Below are 22,833 nucleotides of genomic sequence, written 5' to 3' on the forward strand. Positions count from 1 at the left end.
CTGATAGATATACAATCCCTATCCCGGTATTGATAGATATACAATCCCTATCCCGATACTGATTGATATACAATCCCTATCCCGATACTGATAGATATACAATCCCTATCCTGGTACTGATAGATGTACAATCCCTATCCCTATACAGATAGATGTACAAAAATGAAGAATATTGATAAGCAAAGGAAAGGAAGAAACCTGCATTTATATGGCACTTCTCACAATCTCCGGACCTCCCAAAGTGCTTTGCTGATAATGAGCCACTTTCGAAGTGTAGTCACTGTCTCAATGTCTGGTCATTTATCTCAATGCTGTTCACGGGAGATTGTTGTGGGCAAATTGGTTGCATGGATCCCCAATTCAGTTCAAAAGTACTTCATCCAGGACACAGGAGCCCGCTTGATGGCACTCCACCTATCACAATAAACATTCCCTCCCTCAATGTACAGTAGCAGCAGTGTGTACCATCTACAAGATGCACTGCAGGCATTCACCAGACCTCCTTAGATAGCACTTTCCAAACCCACGACCACTACCATCTAGAAGGACAAGGGCAGCAGACACATGGGAATACTACCACCTGGAAATTCCCCTCCAAGCCACTCACTACCCTGACTTAGAAATGTGTTGCTGTTCCTTCACTGTCGCTGGGCCAAAATCCAGGGACTCCCGTCCTAACAGCACTGTGGGTATACACCACATGGACTGCAACGGTTCAAGAAGGCAGCTCACCACCACCTTCTCAAGGGCAATTAGGTATAGGCAACAAATGCTGGCCTAGCCAGTGACACCCACATCAAAAAACGAATAAAAAAGACTTCATTGGCTGTGAAGCACGATGGGATTTCCTGAGATTGTGAAAGGTGCTATTTAAATGCATTTTCTTCTTTCTTTCCCTCTCTTGGCTTCTCCCAGTGCTGTGGGCTTGGAGTTCGGACTTGCCCAGAGCTATGATTCTGTCGTCTGAAATTAAAGGGTGCAGCCTGAACACGTGGAGTTTACCAATTTTCCCCACAATATATCAGCACTGTTCAGTAAGCTGTACTGCTGAAATATCTCCCCTTGTACTTTCTGCCAGTTTTTGAAGCTGTTCTTCAAATTTTGAAAACCAAAAGGAGACATTTCTACTTTTGTTTAGTTAAATTTGTACCTTAGTATGAGAGAGAGAGAGAGAGAAAGACAGACAGGCAGTTTTGTTTCCTCATTCTAATTTGACTTCTTTTTTAAACAAACTGATTTTGAAACGGATAGCAAGAGAGGATGAGAAAGTAGGGAAGAAGGGATATGGATTGATGATGAAAGGTTTCTGGTTTCTCAGCAACTAATCATGGGAGAAATGAGTGGGAGTAGAGGAGAGGAATATGTTGTGGGGGTCAACATGAACAACCAGGGGATGAAATAGGAAGCACTCTCTTGGTCACATGTCTCCACAACCTCTCCCCAAATGCAGCCTGCAGCTATTGGTATAAACAATGGCTCAATTGGTGGAACTCCCACTTCTAAGTCAGAAGCTTGTGGCTTTATATCCCACTCCAGATACCTGAATACAATATCTAGGCTGATACTCCCAGTACCAGGACTGAGGGAGCACTGTGCTGTCACAGGCATGTCATTTGGATGAATTGTTAGACCATGACCCCTTCCATTCTCTCGGATGGACATAAAAGATCACGTTGTTCAGATTGCCCCCTGCCCCCAGACCCACTTGCTCCACTGTCACTCATTTTTCTCTTAACCCTCCGTCTGCTCTCCTCCACATCCATTCATTTCTCCCAAGATTGGATGCTGAGAGACCAGAAACCTTTCATCATCATTCCATGTCACTTCCTTTCTCCCCCACCTCCCCACCCTCTCTTGAAAGCTGCTTCAAAATTCATTTTGTTTATAAAAGAAATCAAATTAGAATGAGGAAGCAAATCTGCCTGTCTATCTTTCTCACTGCTTGTGCCTTTCTTTTCTCTCTCTCTCTCTCTCTCATGGTACTATTCAGAAGAAGAGTAGGGGGGTTCTCCTTGGTGTCCTGGCCAATATTTATCCCTCAGCAGACGTGACTAAAAACAGGTTATCTGGCCATTGACACATTGCTATTGCTGGGACCTTGCTGTGCAAAATTATCTTCTGTATTTCTTACATTATAGCAGTGACCGCCCTTCAAAAGTATTTAACTGTTGTAAAGTTCTTTGGAATGTCCCAAGGTGTTGAAAAGCACTGTATAAATGTAAGTTATTTATTTTATTCCACTCCAAAGCACTCTCTCCCACCCAAAGGAAGAGACAAGAAAACGAAACAGAAAAAGAGGTAGAGAAAACCAGTAACACAGAGACATCTGAGACAAATAAAAAAAAAGTGAAAATTATATCTGACTGACTGCCATATCTCCAGAGATCAATTGCACATGCACAGAGGTACATGTTTATTTATATTTCATTAATCAATGATAAACATACCATTCATCATTGATAGTATTGTATATTGCTGAAGAGAGAGACACATTGTCAAAACTTATGTCTTGCACTCATCAGAACAAATACAAGAATGCCAAATTTCAAACTATCACAACAATTTATACTTGAAAAAAAGAGTACTGATTGGTTGGCAAGCCAACTCTGATTGGCCAAGGCATTGCTATGGAGAACATGCAAAGAGGAACAATAGGCTATCCAAGCTCCTGGATAATTCAAAAAATGAACAAGGCTTGAACATATTCCTCTTGTTTTCAGAAAATTGGTTCCTCTGTATGAATGTATGTCACTAAGAAGAAGAGAGAGGTATATAGCAGGTATAGGCAACAAGGAGCAAATGAGGTACTTGTAGAGTATAGAAAATGTAAGAAAATACTAAAGAAGGAAATCAGGAAGGCAAAAAGAAGACAGGAGGTTGCTTTGGCAGATAATGTGAAGGTAAACCCGAAGGGTTTCTACAAGTATATTAAGAGTAAAAGGATAGTAAGGGACACAATTGGTCCCCTTGAAGATCAGAGTGGTCGTCTATGTGTGGAGCCTCACGAGATGGGGGAGATCTTAAACAGTTTTTTTGCATCAGTATTTACTCAGGAAACTGGCATAGTGTATAAGGAAGGAAGGGAAACAAGCAGTAGTGTCATGGAACATATAGAGATTAAAGAGGAGGAGGTGCTTGCTGCCTTACAGCGAATAAAGGTAGATAAATCCCCCGGGCCTGACATGATATTCCCTCGGACCTTGAGGGAGACTAGTGTAGAAATTGCAGGGGCCCTGGCAGAAATATTTAAAATGTCCTTAGCCACGGGTGAGGTGCCGGAGGATTGGAGGGTAGCTCATGTTGTTCCGTTGTTTAAAAAAGGCTCCAAAAGTAAACCAGGTAATTACAGGCCAGTGAGCCTGATGTCAGTAGTAGGTAAATTATTGGAAGGTGTTCTGAGAGATCGTATATACAATTATTTGGACGGCCAAGGGCTGATTAAGGATAGTCAGCATGGCTTTGTGCGTGGTAGGTCGTGTTTAACGAACCTTGTAGAGTTTTTCGAGGAGATTACCAAGAAAGTAGATGAAGCAAAGGCTGTGGATGTTGTCTACATGGACTTTAGTAAGGCCTTTGACAAGGTCCCACAAGGGAGGTTAGTTCAGAAGGTTCAGACACTTGGTATCCATGGAGAGGTTATAAGCTGGATTCGAAATTGGCTGTGTGGGAGAAGACAGAGAGTGGTAGTGGATCATTGCTTCTCAGACTGGAGGCCTGTGACTAGTGGTGTGCCTCAGGGATCTGTGCTGGGACCATTATGGGCTGGGTGCAGGTCAATGGGACTAGCGGAATAATATTTCAGCACAGACTAGAAGGGCTGAATGGCCTGTTTTTCTGTGCTGTAGTGTTCTATGGTTCTAGCAAGAGTAACTCTTTTGAGTCAAAACAATAATTCTAGCAAGAGTAAATGAACTGTGTTGCGAGCACAACTGATTATCTTAAATTGGCTGTTAGTGTAGCTATTAGCGCATTGAGGATTGTTCAGTATTAATATTGTGTTTCAATAGTGTTAGACCCAGCTTAAAGCCAGATCATGGAAAGACTCAAAGATTTTATGCCAAGACATGGAGACAAATCCCAGGAGACTTGCTCAGGGCCGCTGGCACTGCTATCAACTGTGTTTTCCGCCAAACTGGTTTGCTGTGTCGAGGCTCTCTTTCACTCTGCATACCATCCACTTAACACCTCAGCTGTTATTGTTGGGAGCTGGTGGTTTCCCAGTTGAATCTCAACCAGCTCCATCCAAACCATTCCCAAAATAACTAAACACAACCGGTATTACAAGAAGTGCTTTAATATCCACTTGGCATAAGGTTAGCAAGCCGCTTTTCCTTTAAGAAAACAAATTAACTTTTTAATTTTCAATAAACTTTAACCACAGGGAATAATTCCCAAAAGGAATTTCAAAAATAGGAGCACATTACTGAACAAGGGAATCAGTCCCAATGGGCCTTGAAACATGAGTTATCTGAAGGAAGAATTTAAAGAAACAATAAAGGACTAGATAACACTAACACTCATATTATTTACAAAGTGCTAAAGTTGCTTTGTTTGTGACTGTTCTATATTTTACATATCTCAGGACAATGCAGAGATAACATTAGTTTCTAAAAGTCCAACAGGTTTATTTACAAGAGTTTTAAAATATCTCTGGAATCACAAAATGTCTGCACTCCCGTTTATCCCAGCTGAGCTTCTAGTAGCTTCTGTGGTGTCTGTTTACTTAGCTCTGAGTCCACACCCAGGCTTAACCAATCAAGCACAGTGAGCCTGTATCAGTTACCGGACTCTCATAATCAAACATGAAACAATTGGACACTACAGTGAGCTAGTCAAAATAGCACAGGCTTCATTCCCAGTTAGTCAATCAGTAAAATTCTCCACAGGTGTATACGTCAATACTGGGCCTTCATAATGCTTTGAGTATATTTAGGTGCCTATTGTTTGGTTTATTCCCTGTAGCTCCTGATTAAGGCCCAACAGAAGATTCCTGTCTCCTCTCAGCAGACATCAGTGCCTGGGCCTATCAGAGACGTGTCAGGTAGAACATACAGCAGTCACCCTGGCGGTGCCCTACAAACTACTGCAGCCGTGTGACACGGGCAGATAGAAGGATTGTGCACCAAACCTGAAGCATGAATTTGGGGCCAAGCATAGAGGGAAGAAAACTTGCCCTCTGGAGGTAAAGCTTCTACCCTGGGGAGCAAAGACCAAATGTGGCCTTCAATGGAAGTCGAGTGAGAGGTAATGTGAGAATTGGACCAGGCCGCACAGATTTAATTCAGTTTTCATTTTAAAGCGATATGCCGACCTTATTGTTATTGCTAATTTTATTTATATTTAACTTCCAAAAACAAATTGGATAAATACTTGAAAACAAAATTTTGCTGGGTTATAAAGAAAGAAAAAGGGAAGTGGGACAGTTGGATGGCTCTTTAGGAGAGCCAACATAGACACGATGGGCCAAATAGCCTCATTCTCTGCAGTGTCATTCTAAGATTCTAATAATTAAAGTCCTTATGTCAAAACTCACATGGGGGCGATGTATTTAAGTTTTACCGGGGCTGATATGTCATCAGAAAAATTTTGGAGATTTATCGGAATTGGTGCAGACTCTGCAAGCACTAACACCTGAGCATTTTTGATGCATGCAAGCTGCTTTCTCGGTCCATGGTAACGCTCATCAAGAGCTTAATACATGTTTATTCTGAGGATGTCCATATGTTTACCACTTCCTTTCTGCAGCCCAGAATTCTCCATATCTGCCCTGAACTGGCTGTGTTTAAGAGCTGCAGATGATGCAAAGACCATGACTCATAATGGAAACAGACTATTCTGTTCTGTTTATGGCATTATTCAAGCTATGTCTCGCTATTGTCTATATTCATTTAACACTTTCAGAACCAGCCCCTCCTCCCTCAAGGATTTCTACGCATTAATTATTCACCTCATGCCCAGCTATCTAGAACGGAGACAAATAGACTTGGCTTCATATAGCAGTTTGCACATAACAAAACATCCCAAGACAAGTTATAGAACAAAGATTGACACTGAACCACCTCAGCAGGTATGGCCAAAAGTTTGGGCAAAGATCGGTTTTAAGAGGCATCTTAAAGGAAGAGAGAGAGGCGGAGCTGCTTGAGGAGGGAATTCCAACGGCTTGTGCCCAGGTAGCTTGAGGCATGGCGAGCAATGGCAGGAAACTTAAAACCAGGGATTCTCAAGAGGCCAGATTTCAAGGAACACAGATATCTCGGAGTGGTCGCGAGGCTGGAGAGGATTCCAGAGGTAAGGAGAGGCAAGACCATGGAGAAATTTGAAAGCAAGGATGAGAATTTAAAAAACCAAGGCGTTTCTTAAGCAGAACCAATGTAGGCCAGCGAGCACAGGGGTGATAGGCGAACGGGGCAGCAGAATTTTAGATGACCTCCCAGACTATCAGGAGTGCAGTGCAGGGATATTAATTCATGGCTATGTGATTATGAGATATAACTTGGAGCTAATTCAGACCACAGCAACTCATTTGAGTTAGTAGAAAAGTTCATTTAACACATATATTCAAAAATCATGTTTTTTCTTAATAAATGATTGGAACAATCCATGATGCAAGGCAGCAAATTCCGAGGCAATCGTGGTTTTCAGCACGTCACTTACGCATTAGGTGTGGCTCAGTTGGTGCCGTTCTTGTCTCCGAGTCAGAAGTTTGTGGGTTCATGATCTAGTCCGGAGGCTTGCACACAAAATCTAGGTTAGCGTGACAGCAGAATAGTGAAGTGGTGCTGCACATCAGGTAAAACGTTAAACCAAGGCCCTGCTTGTCTTACCTGGTGAATGCAAGAGACCAAAGACTAATATTTTGAAGAACAACATGTTAGTTCTTCCCGGTGGCAAATATTATCGATCCTCTTGTCCTAACCTGCCTGTAGCTCCCCCTAATCTGCTGCCATAGTATGTCCCACACGCCTGCCTTGCACCATCCTTACACACCCGCTGTAGCTCATCTGCATCCATCCGTCTTCCAACTACGCCTAGGTCTATCAACCGACATCACTGAAAAAACACAATTATCTCATTGCTGTTTGTGGGAGCTTGCTGTGCACAAACCAGCGGCCACATTTCCATCATTATAACAGTGATTACACTTCAAAAGCACTTAATTTCGTGCTATTGAAATGGAAGCCGTTTTTAGAAAAGTACAAAAACCGGGTACGATTTTTCAGTTTGAGTAGTTGGCCGGAGAGGTCAGTGTGAGATCCAGTCCATTTGGTCCCAGTCCTCATTCTAATGTTGTCAAGGAACTTCCAGAGTGAAACTCATGCTCCATTCGGCCCGTAATGGCTATGCCTGTAAAGGGAGAAGCCCCCTTACACCGGAGGTTGGTTTGTAGGTGGGGGGCAGGAGGAAGACTAGGTGACATCATTTGAAGAGCAGCAGCCACAAAGGCCCTGAGGCCCAATGATTATCTTGGGTGGAAGGGGCCCTAAAGTTGGTCCTGGACATATTCCTGGACAACTCACTGATCTATAAGTGCGAAATCAGACATGAAGGTTCTACTGCAGCCTTTTAAAGGGGATGGATACAAACATCGGAAAAATCAAGACAAGATGCAGATTAGAACAGCAGCCATCTTCAGTAAAGAAACCACAGTATGAAATGCATCACACTTAGAACCCTTTAACACTCAAAACTCACCAGTAACTGCCATAAAAATGTCTCACAAAAAACTGCATCCAGTTTTCCCGAACCACAGCTGAGGATCCCTTTAACTTCAATTGGAAGTTATCTCCTCCCACCTTGTGCCACCCATGGTTGGTGGATGGGAGCAGGAACTGATGATAGTCAGCAGCCCAAGATTAAAATGGTTCTTCACTGTTGTGTTTTATGCCTCCAAGATATGCAGAGATGATACACTCCAGGTTATCTGTCTGTACAGAAGTTTTATTAAATGCTTTAAAATGTCTGCTCTCATGCTTTCAGCTGCTAGTCCACGTTTTAGTTTCTCTTTCTCAGTTATCACATCCAGGCTAAACTAATCACACAGTCAGCAGTCAACAGACATACATAATCAAGCACAAAACAATTGAACACTACATTCACTTCATCGCCTGAACCCAATTTGCATCTATGCATGTTTTCAACAGGATCCCCAGAGGCCTGCTGGGAAGTCCATCAAAAAACCGGGAAAATTAGCAAATTAAATGTTATTGCAACTGCTCGCCACATTATTCTGGTCCTACTAAAAATATCTTGATTTTAATGTTTTCCCATCTTTGTTTACAAATCCCCCCTGGCCTCACCCAGCACATTTCCATGATCTCCTCCAACCCCACAACCCTCTGAGATATTTGCTGTCCTCTAATTCTGCCCTCTTCAGCATCCCTGATTTTAATCGCTCCACCATTGGTGGCTATGTTTTCTGTTGCCTAGGTCCTAAGCTCTGAAATTCCCTCGTTAAATCTCTCCACCTCTCATGCGTTAAGCACCAAATGAAGTACTTTCGAAGTGCCCTCACTGTTGTAATGTAGGACACACAGTAGCACAGCAAGATCCCACAAATAGCAATGTGGTACTGGCCAGATAATTGGTTTCAGCGATGTTTTGAAGGATAAATTTTGGCCAGGGCATATAGGGGACAATTTTAACCCCCAAAAATGGGTGGGCTTGGATCAGGTGGGAAGTTAAAATCCTCGAATCCACCCATTTTCAGTTTTAACGGAGGTCGGACAGGAGGGACAGAACTAGACCCACCCCCAGGGGTTAGGTTTCTCATTTAAATATTTTACTGAGGCTACATGTCTAAGATTTTTTAATCGCTGTCCCAGCTTTAACCCTGGCCTCCTGGGTTACCAGAGCCTCAGAAAACCTAGCAGCTGAAGGGAGGTGAGAACTGCTCAATATAACTGCTTTTCCAGCACTGCTTGAGGGCCGGCACTTGGATAGCGGGCAAAGCTGTCAACTTCTCCGGCTATCAGACCACCAAACCTCCCAGTCCATTCTCGATCTCCTTCCCAAACCCTTCCCCATGTCACCCATGGCCTGTGAATTTCCCTCCTCCCTTGGGTCCCGCCCCATCCCACCCCACGTGTTCTGCTCCCTTCCTTGCTGGGTCGGTCAGGGCAACTCCTCCTCATGATCTCTCCTCTGCTCCTCCGCACTCCCTGGCTGCGGCCTGGTACCATTCTGAAGCTGGCCTGCCTCTGTCCCTCCATCTGGTTGGCTGCAGACAGGGAACAGGTTCCAAAAATGGTAATCAAGCCCTGTCTTTAAATTTGGCGGGTAGGGGAGCAAAATCCATTCTTTCATGTTTCCCACCATTAAATTGCCCACCTCCATTCCTCTAAATGTCAGAATCATAATGTTTCATGGACGTAAAACAATCCTTAACACCAACAGTATTTCAACATTTATTATGACCAATATTCATCTCTGGGCCTCCACTGGGTACCGCACAAGTGCAACATACTGAAAGTGTGCTATGCTTGTAAAGGGAGAAGCCCCCTTACACCGGAGGTTGGTTTGTAGGTGAGGGTGGGGGCAGGGGGAAGATGAGGTGACATCATTTGAAGAGCAGCAGCCACAAAGGCCCGGAGGCCCAATGATTATCCTGGGTGGAAGGGGCCCTAAAGTTGGTCCTGGACATATAGGGTGTCCTGGGACAATAACATATCCAGATTCATCCATATGATATTTCCTGGACGGTTAAAATGCAATTTCATGGCTTTTAATCTAAGATTTTACTCAACAAGAGTTTGCATTAATATAGTGTCTCCATCATTGTAAAACATCCCAAGGACTTTCACTGGAGTGATTATCAAACAAAATTTGGCACCGAGTCACAGAAGGGCATATTAGGACAGGTGACCAAAGGCTTTGTCAAAATGATAGGTTTTAAGGAACGTCTAAAGGAGGAGTCTAGGGCTTCGGTTCAGAGCTTAAGGCTTAGGCAACTGAATGTGTGGCCACCAAAGGTGGACCAATGGAAATGGAGCAATGCACAAGAGGCCAGAAGTAAAGGAATGCCGTGATCTCAAACTGTACTTTATAAGTGAATAATAAGTGCAAACATTATATACGCAATTAGACAGGAATATGATCAATCGCCCCATTATACAACAGTCTAAATTCACATGAACATTAGTAACATCACATTTGATACATTTTGGGATGTCTACATTCTATCAACTGCTGATTCCTCTCAACAAAGACATTTATTATTGCTCTGATAGTGTCAGCATTTTGGTCCACCACAATTATTACCATGTTTTATTTTCATCACAACATTCCCATGTGCATATATACTGAATAATCTTTTTCTTTTGACATTGCAAGTTAACTACATTTCTGAAACAGCATTCACATGGGAGCTTTCTCATACATCTGAGTGTCATTTCTGATAAGTGATGAATGATGCACAGTATTGTTTTGAGATCTGCAGGGCTTGTGGTAAGATGATGATTACTGTAAAACAATATCTCCTTCTTTCACTGGCATACCTGAATATTGATAAATGCCCCAAGTTTGCCAAGAAATGTTGCACTTGAATACGACTGAGAAAAAAAATAACACTTTACAAGTTGCCCGTTGCTTGCAAACTGGGCTTCCTTTTTTGGGCATTCCTCAGTAAATTTTCCCATACTGAAAAAAAAGTTGCTTGAAGTTTAACAAGGAGATTTAAACATTAATAAATCTGGCATCGAGAAAATCAATAAATATGCATCTGGTATTGGGTGAAAGCACGGAGTTACAATTGCTGTTAACATCATAAAAACATTACAATGTGGCTCATTGGAACATTATCAAGCAAACTTAGCCACCGAGGCACATAAAGCAATATTAGAGCAAGTGACCAGAAGCTTGTCATTGAGATAAAGATGCATAGCGTCAGACATTCAACGAAGGGGTGGTATTAGAGAAGGATACAGGTGAGAAGGTCAACATACAGTATAGGTGACTGCAAGCCTGTAAACTTTTACTCATTCTGTAACCACCAGATCCACTGCTCCCCACTGACCTATGCACTGATTCTGGTCAAGGCTTTCTGGGTCAGGAACTCACCAGGACTTCTCAGATACCAGATACAGATACCGAGGGCTCAAAACAGTGGAAGCCCTAGAGGAGTGTAGAATGTGTAGGGGGGAGCTCAAAAAGGAAATTAGGAGAGCAAAAAGGGGGCATGAAAAAACATTGGCCGTTAAATTAAAGGAAAATCCAAAGTTATTTTACAAGTACATTAAGAGTAAGAGGATGACTAAGGAAAGAGCAGGGCCCATTAAGGACCATAGTGGTGATTTGTGTGTGGAGCCGGATGACGTAGGTAGGGTTCTAAATGAATACTTTGTGTTGGTGTTCACAAGTGAGAGGGACGATGTGGGTATGGAAATCAGGCAAATTAAGGCCTAGGCAACTTATAAAGTACAGTTTGAGATCACGGCATTCCTTTACTTCTGGCCTCTTGTGCATTGCTCCATTTTCATTGGTCCACCTTTGGTGGCCACGCATTCAGTTGCCTAGGCCTTAAACAAATTAACATAGAAAGGCAGGAGGTTCTAAGTGGTCTAGCAGGCTTAAAAGTAGATAAATCTCCAGGCCCAGATGAAACGTATCCCAGGCTGTTGAGTGAGGCAAGGGAGGAGATAGCAGGGGTGCTGGCAATAATTTTCATTACCTCTCTGGCCACAGGAGAGGTGCCAGAAGACTGGAGGACAGCCAATGTGGTAGCGTTATTCAAGATTGGGAGGAAGGGATAAACCAGGGAACTACAGGCCAGTCAGTCTAATCTCAGTGGTGGGGAAACTATTGGAAGCAATTCTGAGGGACAGAATTAATCTACACTTGGAGAGGCAGGGATTAATCAAGGACAGTCAGCATGGTTTTGTTAAGGGGAGGTCATGTCTGGCCAATTTGATTGAATTTTTCAAAGAGGTGACCAGGTGTGTAGATGAGGGCAATGCATTTGACATAGTCTACTTGGACTTCAGCAAGGCTTTTGATAAGGTCCCACATGGGACACTGATAATGAAGGTAAGGGTCCATGGGATCCAAGGCAATTTGGCAAATTGGATCCAGAATTGGCTGAGTGGCAGGAAGCAGAGGGTGATGGTCGAGGGGTGTTTTTGTGACTGGATGCCTGTGTCCAGTGGAGTTCCACAGGGATCAGTGTTCGGTCCCTTGCTATTTGTGGTATATATAAATGATTTAGACTTGAATGTAGGAGAGTTGATCAGTAAGTTTGCGGATGACACAAAAATTGGTGGGGTGGTATATAGTGAGGAGGATAGCCTTAGATTACAGGAGGATATAGACGGGCTGGTCAGATGGGCTGATCAGTGGAAAATGGAATTTAATCCGGATAAGTGTGAGGTGATGCACTTGGGCAGAACAAACAAGGCACGGGAATGCACAATGAATGGTAGGACCCTGGGAAGTACTGAGGATCAGAGGGACCTTGGTGTACATGTCCACCGGTCCCTTAAGGTAACAGGACAGGTAGATAAGGTGGTTAAGAAGGCATATGGGATACTTGCCTTTGTTAGCCGAGGCATAGAATATAAGAGCAGGGAGGTTATGCTGGAACTGTACAAAACGCTGGTTAGGCCACAGCTAGAGTATTGCGTGCAGTTCTGGAATTCGCATTATAGGAAGGATGTGATAGATAGGGTAGACAGGAAGGAACTTTCCCCTTGGTGGAGGGATCAATAACCAGGGGGCATAGATTTAAGGTAAGGGGCAGGAGGTTTAGAGGGGATGTGAGGAAGATTTTTTTCACCCAGAGGGTGATAGGAATCTGGAACTCACTGCCTGAAAGGGTGGTAGAGGCAGAAGCCCTCATAACATTAAAGAAGTATTTGGATGTGCATTTGCGATGCCATGGCATACAAGGTTATGGGCCTAGTGCTGGAAAATGGGGTTAGAATAGTTAGCTACTTGTTTGACCGGCACAGACTTGATGGGCCGAAGGGCCTTTTTCTGTGCTGTAGGCCTCTATGACTCTATAACTCTAGCACCTTCCAAGCCTACGACCGCTACAATCTAGAAGGACAAGGGCAGCACACACATGGGAACACCACCAACTGGAAGTTCCCCTCCAAGTCACACACCATCCTGACTTGGAACCATATCGCTGTTCCTTCACTGTCACTGGATCAAAATCCTGGAGCTCCCTCCCTAACAGCACTGTGGGTGTACCTACACCACATGGACTGCAGCGGTTCTAGAAGGCAGCTCACCATCACCTTCTCAAGGGCAACTAGGGATGGGCAATAAATGCTGGCCCAGCCAGCGATGCCCACACCCCATGAATGAATATGAAAATATAGGGCTGGTGGGTGCCCCCGCCACCAATATGTATTGCAAGTTCTTACATTCCAAAGAGGTTATTGATTCCCCAGTGGCTCATAGGGGTGAAGAGTGCTCGCAAATCCGCAGAAATATCATGGAAATTGGTTTAAATAAAAGGCTGGGAGGAGGCATTGATAAATTATTTTTGAAATAGCCAGACCAACTAAAATCTAGGCCCGGGCTTCCAAATGATTGTCACATCTGCCAGTTAGATCAGGCCTCATCTCACTGGCAGGTAGAACAGACTCAAGGGGCCAAATGGCCTCATCCAGTTCCTATCTTCCTATCTCAGAGAGCTGTTGGGCTAGAGAAGGTTACAGAGATAGGGAGAGGTGAGGCCACGGGACGGTTTGAAAACAAGGATGAGAAGAGAAAGGAAAACTGATCTTACTGCCTTTAGCTTGTCTGGTTTTTGGTTTAGTAGAAACCTTGAGCTGATAGCTGACCTCAAAATGTATGACTAATTCTTCGAATTGTAGACTCTTTACTGGAAATCGATAGTTTAAAAAAAATACAATACTGCCCTAACAGCTGGTTGTCTGATTTGTTACAAAACCAGCATTTGCAAGAGGTTTGTTTCTACTTCCTCAACCAGAGACAGACCTAAAGGTCTAACTTACATTTCTGCGTTGATAGCTCAAACGCTTATAGAATTGTAGAATCGATTCATAGTATCTTACAGCACAGATGGGGCCATTCAGTCCATTGTGCCTGTGCTGGCTCTTTGAAAGAGCTATCCAATTTAACCCCACAGCCCGTCCTTTACCCCCATAATCGTGCAAATTGGTTCCCTTCAAGGACACGTTGAATTCACTTTTGAAATTCCTTTGGAATTTGATCCCACCACACTTTCAGGTAATGTGTTCCAGATCTTAACAATCCTCTATATGAAGAAATTTCACCTCATATACCCTCTAGTTCTTTCAGCAATTATTTTAAATCTATGACCTCTGGTTATTAATGCACTTGCCACACAGAACAGGAGGGGGCCATTCGGTCCCACAAACCTGTTCTATAATTGAATTACAGCTGACCTATATCTCAGCTCCATCTACCTGACTTGGTTCCATATCCTTTTGCCTAATAAAAATCTATCAATCGCAGTTTTGAAATGTTCAATTCAAGCTCAACAGCTTTTTTTGGGGGGGGAGAGGTCCAGATGTCCGCTACCCTTTATATGAAATTCTTTCGAGTTATCAACAGTCACAGATAGCAACTCTTTTTGAGTACAATCACAGTTCTTGGTTTCCGGGAGTGGGACATGAACCCACAACCCTCTGATTCAAAGGCGAGGGTGCTATGAACTGAGCCACAGCTGACACCTCCCCCTCTTCATATGAAACTCTTTTGAGTTACCAACAGTCACAGATTGCAACTCTTTCGAGTACAATCACAGTTCTTGGTTTCCGGGAGTGGGACATGAACCCACAACCCTCTGATTCAAAGGCGAGGGTGCTATGAACTGAGCCACAGCTGACACCTCCCCTTTATATGAAACTCTTTCGAGTTACCAACAGTCACAGATTGCAACTTCTTTCGAGTACAATCACAGTTCTTGGTTTTCCAGGAGTGGGACATGAACCCACAACCCTCTGATTCAAAGGCGAGGGTGCTATGAACTGAGCCACAGCTGACACCTCCCCCCCTTTATATGAAGAAGTGCTTCCTGACATCACTCCCGAATGGCCTAATTTAAGGTCACACCCCCTCATTCTGGACTCGCCCACTAGAGGAAATAGTTTCTCTCTGTCAAGTCCTTCAATCACCTTAAACACCTGAATTAGGTCACCTCTAATCTTTCTGTAATCTAGCACTGTCTTACTTGGATGCTGCTGTATAGGAGGTCAAAACAATGAGGGAGGCTTTCCTCCATGCCTTTGTAACCTCTCGACTCGACTATTCCAATGCTCTCATGGTCAACCTCCCACTGAAGCTCATGCAAAAACTCTACTGTCGGATCCTAACTTGCACCAAGTCCCGTTTATTCATCATCTTTATGCTTGCTGACCTACCAATTTGGCAATGCCTCAATTTTAAAAGACTCATCCTTATTGTCATGGCCTCAGCCCTCCTTTCCTCTGTAACCTCTTCCAACCACCCCAGCCCCCAAACCTTTGAGATCTCAACATTTCCCCCAATTCTGGCCTCTTGCATATCTGTGATCTTCATATCTCCATCATTAGTGGCCGTGCCTTTGACTGCCTTGGCCTGAAGCTCAGGAGTTCCCTCCCTAAACCTTTCATTTGTCTACGTCTCACTGCTCACTTAGGAACGTCTCTTAAAAACTCACCTCCTTTGCCAAACTGTTGGTCACCTGCCCTGATATTTCTTCATGTAGCTCAGTATCAAATATTGTTTGACAATGCTCTTGTGACATGCCTTTGGGTGTCTTACTACATTAAGGGAGCAATAAAGGTGTTATTATTTGGAATGAGCAGAGGTCTCCTAAGAGAGACGCTCTGAGGCAATGGAAAAATAGTGACCAGAGCAGTAAACGTCAACAGAAACATCCTATGTCTGACCACTCAAGTGATGGAAAGAGTTGAATAATCTTCCCAGGGATACAGATTATTTCACCGAAATTGGAAAGGTAAATTCGGAAGGGTGCAACCTTTTGTATGAAAGATTATTTGAATAATAAGAAAAGAGAAGCAGAGATCTGATCCAGATGGGAATATGTTGGAAATCGTAGAGATATGGGTGAAACATAAAAGGAGACACAGGAAATTAGACTGTGGACTTCTAGATCACCAGGTAATGAGGAAGGATTGGATTAAGAGCTTCAAAGTGAAGTAGTGTATAGGATGGATACAATTGTCATGGATGCCTTCAAGTTATCAAAGATATTTTGGGCAATCTGGAGATGGCTCCACACAAGGGAAAACATGGTCCTGGATATAATATTAAATTTTTATGGTATGGAACTCATGAGGGAAAACTATTTGACTGGGCATTAAGCAACAATCAGGGATGGTAGAGGAGGACAAACTCAGAGAATATCTCAGTAAGAGTGACCACACGTAGCCATGTAGATTACAGCACTTCAAGTGTATATCCAAATATCGTTTAAATGCCATGAGGGTTTTAGCCTCTATTACCCTTTCAGGCAGTGAGTCCCAGACACCCAGCACCCTCTTGGTGAAAAATTACTCCTCAATCCCCCTCTAATATGTCTACCAATTACTTTAAATCTACATCTACAGGTTTAGGATCTCTCTGCTAATGGAAATAGGTCCATAGCTAGAGGATTTTAACAAGACTGTACGATTATAAGCATTTAGGCATATTTCAGATTCCGTAATTGACTGTGAGTTATTCCAGTATGCTGTTTACGGTTTTTCTCCTTTCTGTAACACTCCCACAGAAAAACTGTCAACTATACCTTTAGGCCCGCATTTCTTCTTTTTCTCTCCTTTTATAGCTAGAATTTCATTTCTATAAGAATTTGAGTGGAAATTTCTGCAGAAAAAACCCCCTTGCTTTCAGGTTAAAAAATGAAAAAGTGTGAGTGCCATTTTTTTTTTGCAAGGCCCCTTTTTACCCTGAGGAATTTTTTTTTTTAACTGGGTCGAGGGTTACAAGTTGAGAATTAATGAAGGAACGCATGTTTGATAACGTTTCAGACATGTTCAGAGAGCTTACAGGATCATAGTCATTCGACAAGGGAGAGTGCAGGTGCTGACAAATACCAGTGGCCCAGTTGATATTCTCATTCAGCGTCCTTGCTCCAGGAAGAGCATTAGGGTTTAAGCCCCAGCTAGAGAGTCTCGGCTCAAGTACTGATAATGGGAATATTTATTTAAAGGGAATGTTTGGCTCAGGTACACATTTACCTCCCGTACAATTGCTTGGAGCTCTCCTTGACCAAGGGGAAGGATTCCCCTTACAAGAGGCTTTTATTTGCATTTTTGCCACTCTCCTACAAAACCAAGTGGAAGCACAAAATTGTGCTCTCCTGAAACCTCTTTGTCTTCAAATATATATTTTTTTAAAACGGGATGTGGGCATCACTGGATGGGCCAGCATTTATTGCCCATCCCTAACTGCCCTTGTTCAAGAGCCAACCACATTGCTGTCGGTCTGGAGTCACATGTAGACCAGAAAGGAAGGAACATCCTAAAGGACATTAATGAACCAGATGGATTTTTACAACAATCAACATCATTAGACTTTAAATTTCAGATTTTTATTGAATTCAAATTTCACCATCTGCCATGGTGGGATTTGAACCCAGGTCCCCAGAGCTTTACCCTGGGTCTCAGGAATACCAGTTCAGCAGCAATACCACTATACCATCACCTCTCCTGGAGTCACCAGGAATTGAAGATCAATCTCCAGGACACTGCTGTGTGCAACCCTGAAGAAATATCACAGGAACATTAAAAACGATTGGGTTTCTCTTTTGTAATTTTCTTTGAACATTTCTCTTTACCAGATATAAAAATATTGAAAATGGGGGAATAAACAGACTGTTAGTCAAGCATGACCCAATTGGGTAATGAGTCTTTTTGTTTTCCAATTGGCGTAGGAAGGCAATGCGTCACAACAAAGGGTGTGTCGGCCGACTAATGGCTGGAGCGTGGGGGAAAGTCATGTGATGAAACCTCCAGGAATACATCTAAACACAGTTGGCAACCCTAGTCATTTCCTATGCTTTCCAATAGGAAACCACTCTCAAAGGAAGCATGGAATGGCAAATCAGCACAACAATGCAGCAGGCCAATTATCTCCCTGGGAACCTGACAGCACCACTGGATCAGTAACTTACTCTGGCACGTAACAAAACCACAAGCATATTTCAAAAGAAAACTTTTATGATTTCATCACATTGTAGTACAGAAAGGAAATTAGCACATCAGCCCACACCCCCCACCCCACCTCATTACCACTAAAAGTGGTAAGTGTAAAGTGTACCAGGAAAATCGTCTGATCTTTACACTTGGCTCACTCAGTTCTATTTCTAAAGAAGGAACAAAGTGCTTCTGGTTTTAAGGTGGAGTTTGGTATTTAGCATCGTTGTCAACCCTTCACCAAAAGCCACTATCTTTGATCTCAGCATACTGCAAAGCAGCTCAGATATCAACTACAGGCTTCATCAGTAAGCAGCTCAATAACATCCAGCACCATTTGACATCCTTTCCCGACCTGGCTGCAGAAGGAATCTGATGCCAGCTGTTAGACAGCAGTTTGCACCTGGACGAAGCAACAATGGTTCATCTCTGTGACATTGTGATAATCATAATGTTTAACCTCACGGGTGGCACCATTCCAGCTGCTGTCATTTCAGTGCTTCTACTGGAATATAAAGATACAGGTCACCGGCTCAGCAAAAATCATTCCCAGTATCTTTATTTCAAGATGGCAACTTGCTTCACAGAATGCAGGCAATGGGAGTGATTGGATAAATGTTTAACGAGCTCTTAATTTTAAAACAAATAAACGACAGACTGGGCTTGTTTGAGCAGGTTGTCTTATGAGGAAAGGTTGGGCAGACTGGGCTTGTCTGGTGTTTAGAAGAGTGAGGGATGACTTGATTGAAGTATACAAGATCCTGAATGGCATTGATAAGGTGAACGTGGAAAGGATGTTTCCTCTGGGTTGGTGAGTCCAGAACTAGGGGGCACTGCTTTAAAATTAAGGGTCGCCCTTTTAGGACATGGATGAGGAGAATTTTTTTCTCCGAGAGGGTTGTGTGACTTTGGAACTCTGCCTCAGAAAGCGGTGGGGGAGGGGTCACTGAATATTTTTAAGGAGGAGGCATATAGATTCTTGTTAGGCAAGAATATCAAAGGTAGATGGGGATGTGGAACTTGAAACACAAACAGATCAGCCATGATCTTACTGAATGGCAGAGCAGGCTCGAGAGGTCAAATGGCCTATTCTGCTCCTATTTGGTATGTTCATACGTTCCTATAACCATACTGAAATATTTACATTGTACAAAGGACAGATAATTTTCATACAAAACACTTAAATTAGTCCATTACAGATACCCAGGGATCTTGCATTGGATGAGCTCCTGAGAGGAGCGGTGCACCTTGAGAAAATACTACTTTGGCTTCAACCATGGTATTGTGTCCAGCTCTGGGCACCACACTTTAGGAAGGAGGTGAAGGTGTTGGAGAGGCTGCAATAAAGATTTAAAGGAATGATTGCAGTGATGAGAGACTCCATTTACGGGGATAGGTTGACGATGCTGGGGGTGTTTGGTCCTTGGTGAAGTGAAGGTTGAGAGGAGATGTGATAGAGGTGTTCAGAATCATGTGGGGTCTGGATAGAGGAGCTAGGGGGAAACTATTCCATTGACAGGAGGGTCGGGAACCAGAAGACACTAATTTAATGTGATTGGTAAAAGACCCAGAGGCGACATGAGGAAAAACCTTTTATACACAATGCATGTTTAGAATTGGGAGTGCCTAAGAGTGTGGTGGAGGCAGATTCAATTACGACTTTCAAAAGGGAATAGTAAATTATCTGAAAAGAAAAAACTGCAGGTTACAGGGAAAAGGCAAAGGTGTGGGAGTAACTGGGTAGCTCTTCTCGAGAGCTAGCATGGACATGATGGGCCCAATGGCCTCTTTCTGTACTGTAACCATTCCATGATTCTATGAACCACAATGGCCCTCAAAGCTGCCACAATTATCCAACATGCATCAGAGTGTTAATACTTGAGAGCATATAGAATGAGGGCAGACTATGGACTGGTATAGTCACCAGTTGATCAAATGAGTCAAATTGCTTGAGTAATGCTGTTATTATGTGTAGAGCAGCGGAAGGGATAAAACGTCAATATCCACCAGGTGGCAATCAGTTTGTGCAGAAGGAAAATGCCCAAGGTATTTTCAGACCTGTATTTCAGTTACAAGCCTCGAGACAGGATGTTGAGTTGAAGGAATGCCTACCGACGTACAGCCTCTTCCTCTTGTGAACTGGGTATCTGCTGAAGCAGAGGTGATGTCCCCCAGGTTTCCGGGTGATATTGTTTCTCAAGGCATAACGTAGCACTGGGATACTGCCATATACCCAGTCGTAGGGCAGCTCTCCATCTAATCTGCTTCATGAAGCTGTCATCCACTGCCTCAAACACCACAAGAAACTGATTTAGAAAGAAAGATGATTCATGAATGTATGACAACATGAAATCTCATCTGAGCTTCGTATGTAGGTGTAGTTTTAAAGGTAAACGCTTTTGTTTGTAAAACAGCATGGTGTGCAGATAAAATTGAACAAAGGCACATATTTGCTACGTAATGTGAATTTGGCATCTATATCATATGGGCACCTGAGAAAGTTCAGGGGAGATTTAAAAGAGGTGTTTGAAATTAAGGAGGGTTTTGATAGATCAGGAAGGGTTTTGACAGGGGAGGCAGTGGTGTAGTGGTATTGTCATTGAACGAGTGATCCAGAGACCCAGGGTAATGCTCTGGGGGGAGGTCTGAGTTCAAATCCCATCTAGCAACTTAAGATTGGGTATCCATGAAGTGCCCTGGGCCACCAGTTGTGGCATAATTGTACTCAACCACAATCTGTACCCTCATGGCCTGGCATATTCCCCCACTCTATCGTTACCATCAAGCCAGGGAATCAACCCCGGTTCAATGGAGAGTGCAGGAGAGCATGACAGAAGCAACACCAGGCAGTGTCAACCTGATGAAGCTACAGAACTATTTGCGTGCCAAGCAGCTAGCGAGATAGACACAGCTGAGTGATTCCACAACTAACAGATCAGATCTAAGCTCTGCAGTCCTCTCACATCCAGTCATGAATAGTGGTGGACAATTAAACAACTCACTGGAGGAGGAGGCTCCACAAATACCCCCACCCCTAATGATGGGGGAACCCAGCACATCAGTGCAAAGGATAAGGCTGAAGCATTTGCAACAATCTTCAGCCAGAAATGCCGCGTGGATGATCCATCTCGGCCTGCTCCAGATGTCCCAGCATCACAGATGCCAGTCTCCAGCAAATTCAGTTCACTCCATGTGATATTAGGAAACGACAGAAGGCACTGGATGCTGCAAAGGCTATGGACCCTGACAATATTCCAGTGATAGTACTGAAGGCTTGTGCTCCAGAACTTGCTGCGCCCCGAGCCAAGCTGTTCTTGTACAGTTGCAACACTGGCACCTACCTGGCAATGTGGAAAATTGCCCAGGGATGGCCTGTACACAATAAGCAGGACAAATTAAACCCAGCCAACTATCACCCCTTCAGTCTACTCTCGATGATCAGTAGAGTGATGGACGGGGTCAACAACAGTGCTATCAAGTAGCACTTGCTTAGCAATAATCTGCTCACTGATGCCCAGTTTGGGTTCCACCAGGGCCACTCAGCTCCTGAATTCATTACATCCTTGGTTCAAGCATGGACAAAAGAGCTGAACTCCAGAAGTGAGGTAAGACTGACTGCCCTTGACAGCAAGGCAGCTTTTGATCTAGTGTGGCATCAAGGAGCCCTAGCAAAACTGGAGTCAATGGGAACTAGGGGCAAAACTCTCCGTTGGTTGGAGTCATACCTAGCAGAAAGGAAGATGGTTGTGGTTGTTGGAGATTAACCATCTCAGTTCCAGGATATCACTGCAGGAATCCCTCAGGGTAGTGTCCTTAACCCAACTATCTTCAGCTGCTTCATCAGTGACCTTCCCTCCATCATAAAGTCAGAAGTGGGGATGTTCACTGATGATTGCATGATGTTCAGCACCATTCGCGACTCCTAAGATACTGAATCAGTCTATGTCCAAGTGCAGCAAGACCTGGACAATACACAGGCTTGGAAGTAACATTCACTCCACACAAGTGCCAGACAATGACCATCTCTAACAAGAGATAATCTAAACATCACCTCTTGACATTCAATGGCTTTACTATCACTGAATCCCCCGCTATTAACATACTAGGGATTACCATTGACCAGAAAATGAACTGGACTAGCCATATAGTAACTGTGACTACAAGAGCAGGTCAGAGGCTAGGAATGCTGCAGCGAGTAGCTCACCTCCTGACTCCCCAAAGCCTGTTCACCAACTACAAGGCACAAGTCAGGAATGTGATGGAATACATTACACTTGCCTGGATGACTGCAGCTCCAACAACACTCAAGAAGCTTGACACCATCCAGGACAAAGCAGTCCACTTGATTGGCACCCCTTCCACAAAAATTCGCTCCCTCCACCACTGACGCACAGTGGCAGCAGTGTGTACCAGCTACAAGATGCAATGCAGGAACTCACCAAGCCTCCTTAAACAGCACCTTCCAAAAACACGACCGCTACCGTCTAGAAGGACAAGGGCAGCAGACACATTGGAACACCATCACCTGGAAGTTCCCCTCCAAGCCACTCACCATTCTTAGAAATATATCGCTGTTCCTTCACTGTCGCTGGTTCAAAATCATGGAACTCCCTCCCTAATGGCACTGTGGGTGTACCTACACCACATGGACTGCAGCGGCTTAAGAGCACCACCTTCTGAAGGGCAATTAGGGATGGGCAATAAA

Source organism: Cetorhinus maximus, chromosome 4, assembly GCF_964194155.1.
Source record: "Cetorhinus maximus chromosome 4, sCetMax3.hap1.1, whole genome shotgun sequence".
Classification (NCBI taxonomy): domain Eukaryota; kingdom Metazoa; phylum Chordata; class Chondrichthyes; order Lamniformes; family Cetorhinidae; genus Cetorhinus; species Cetorhinus maximus.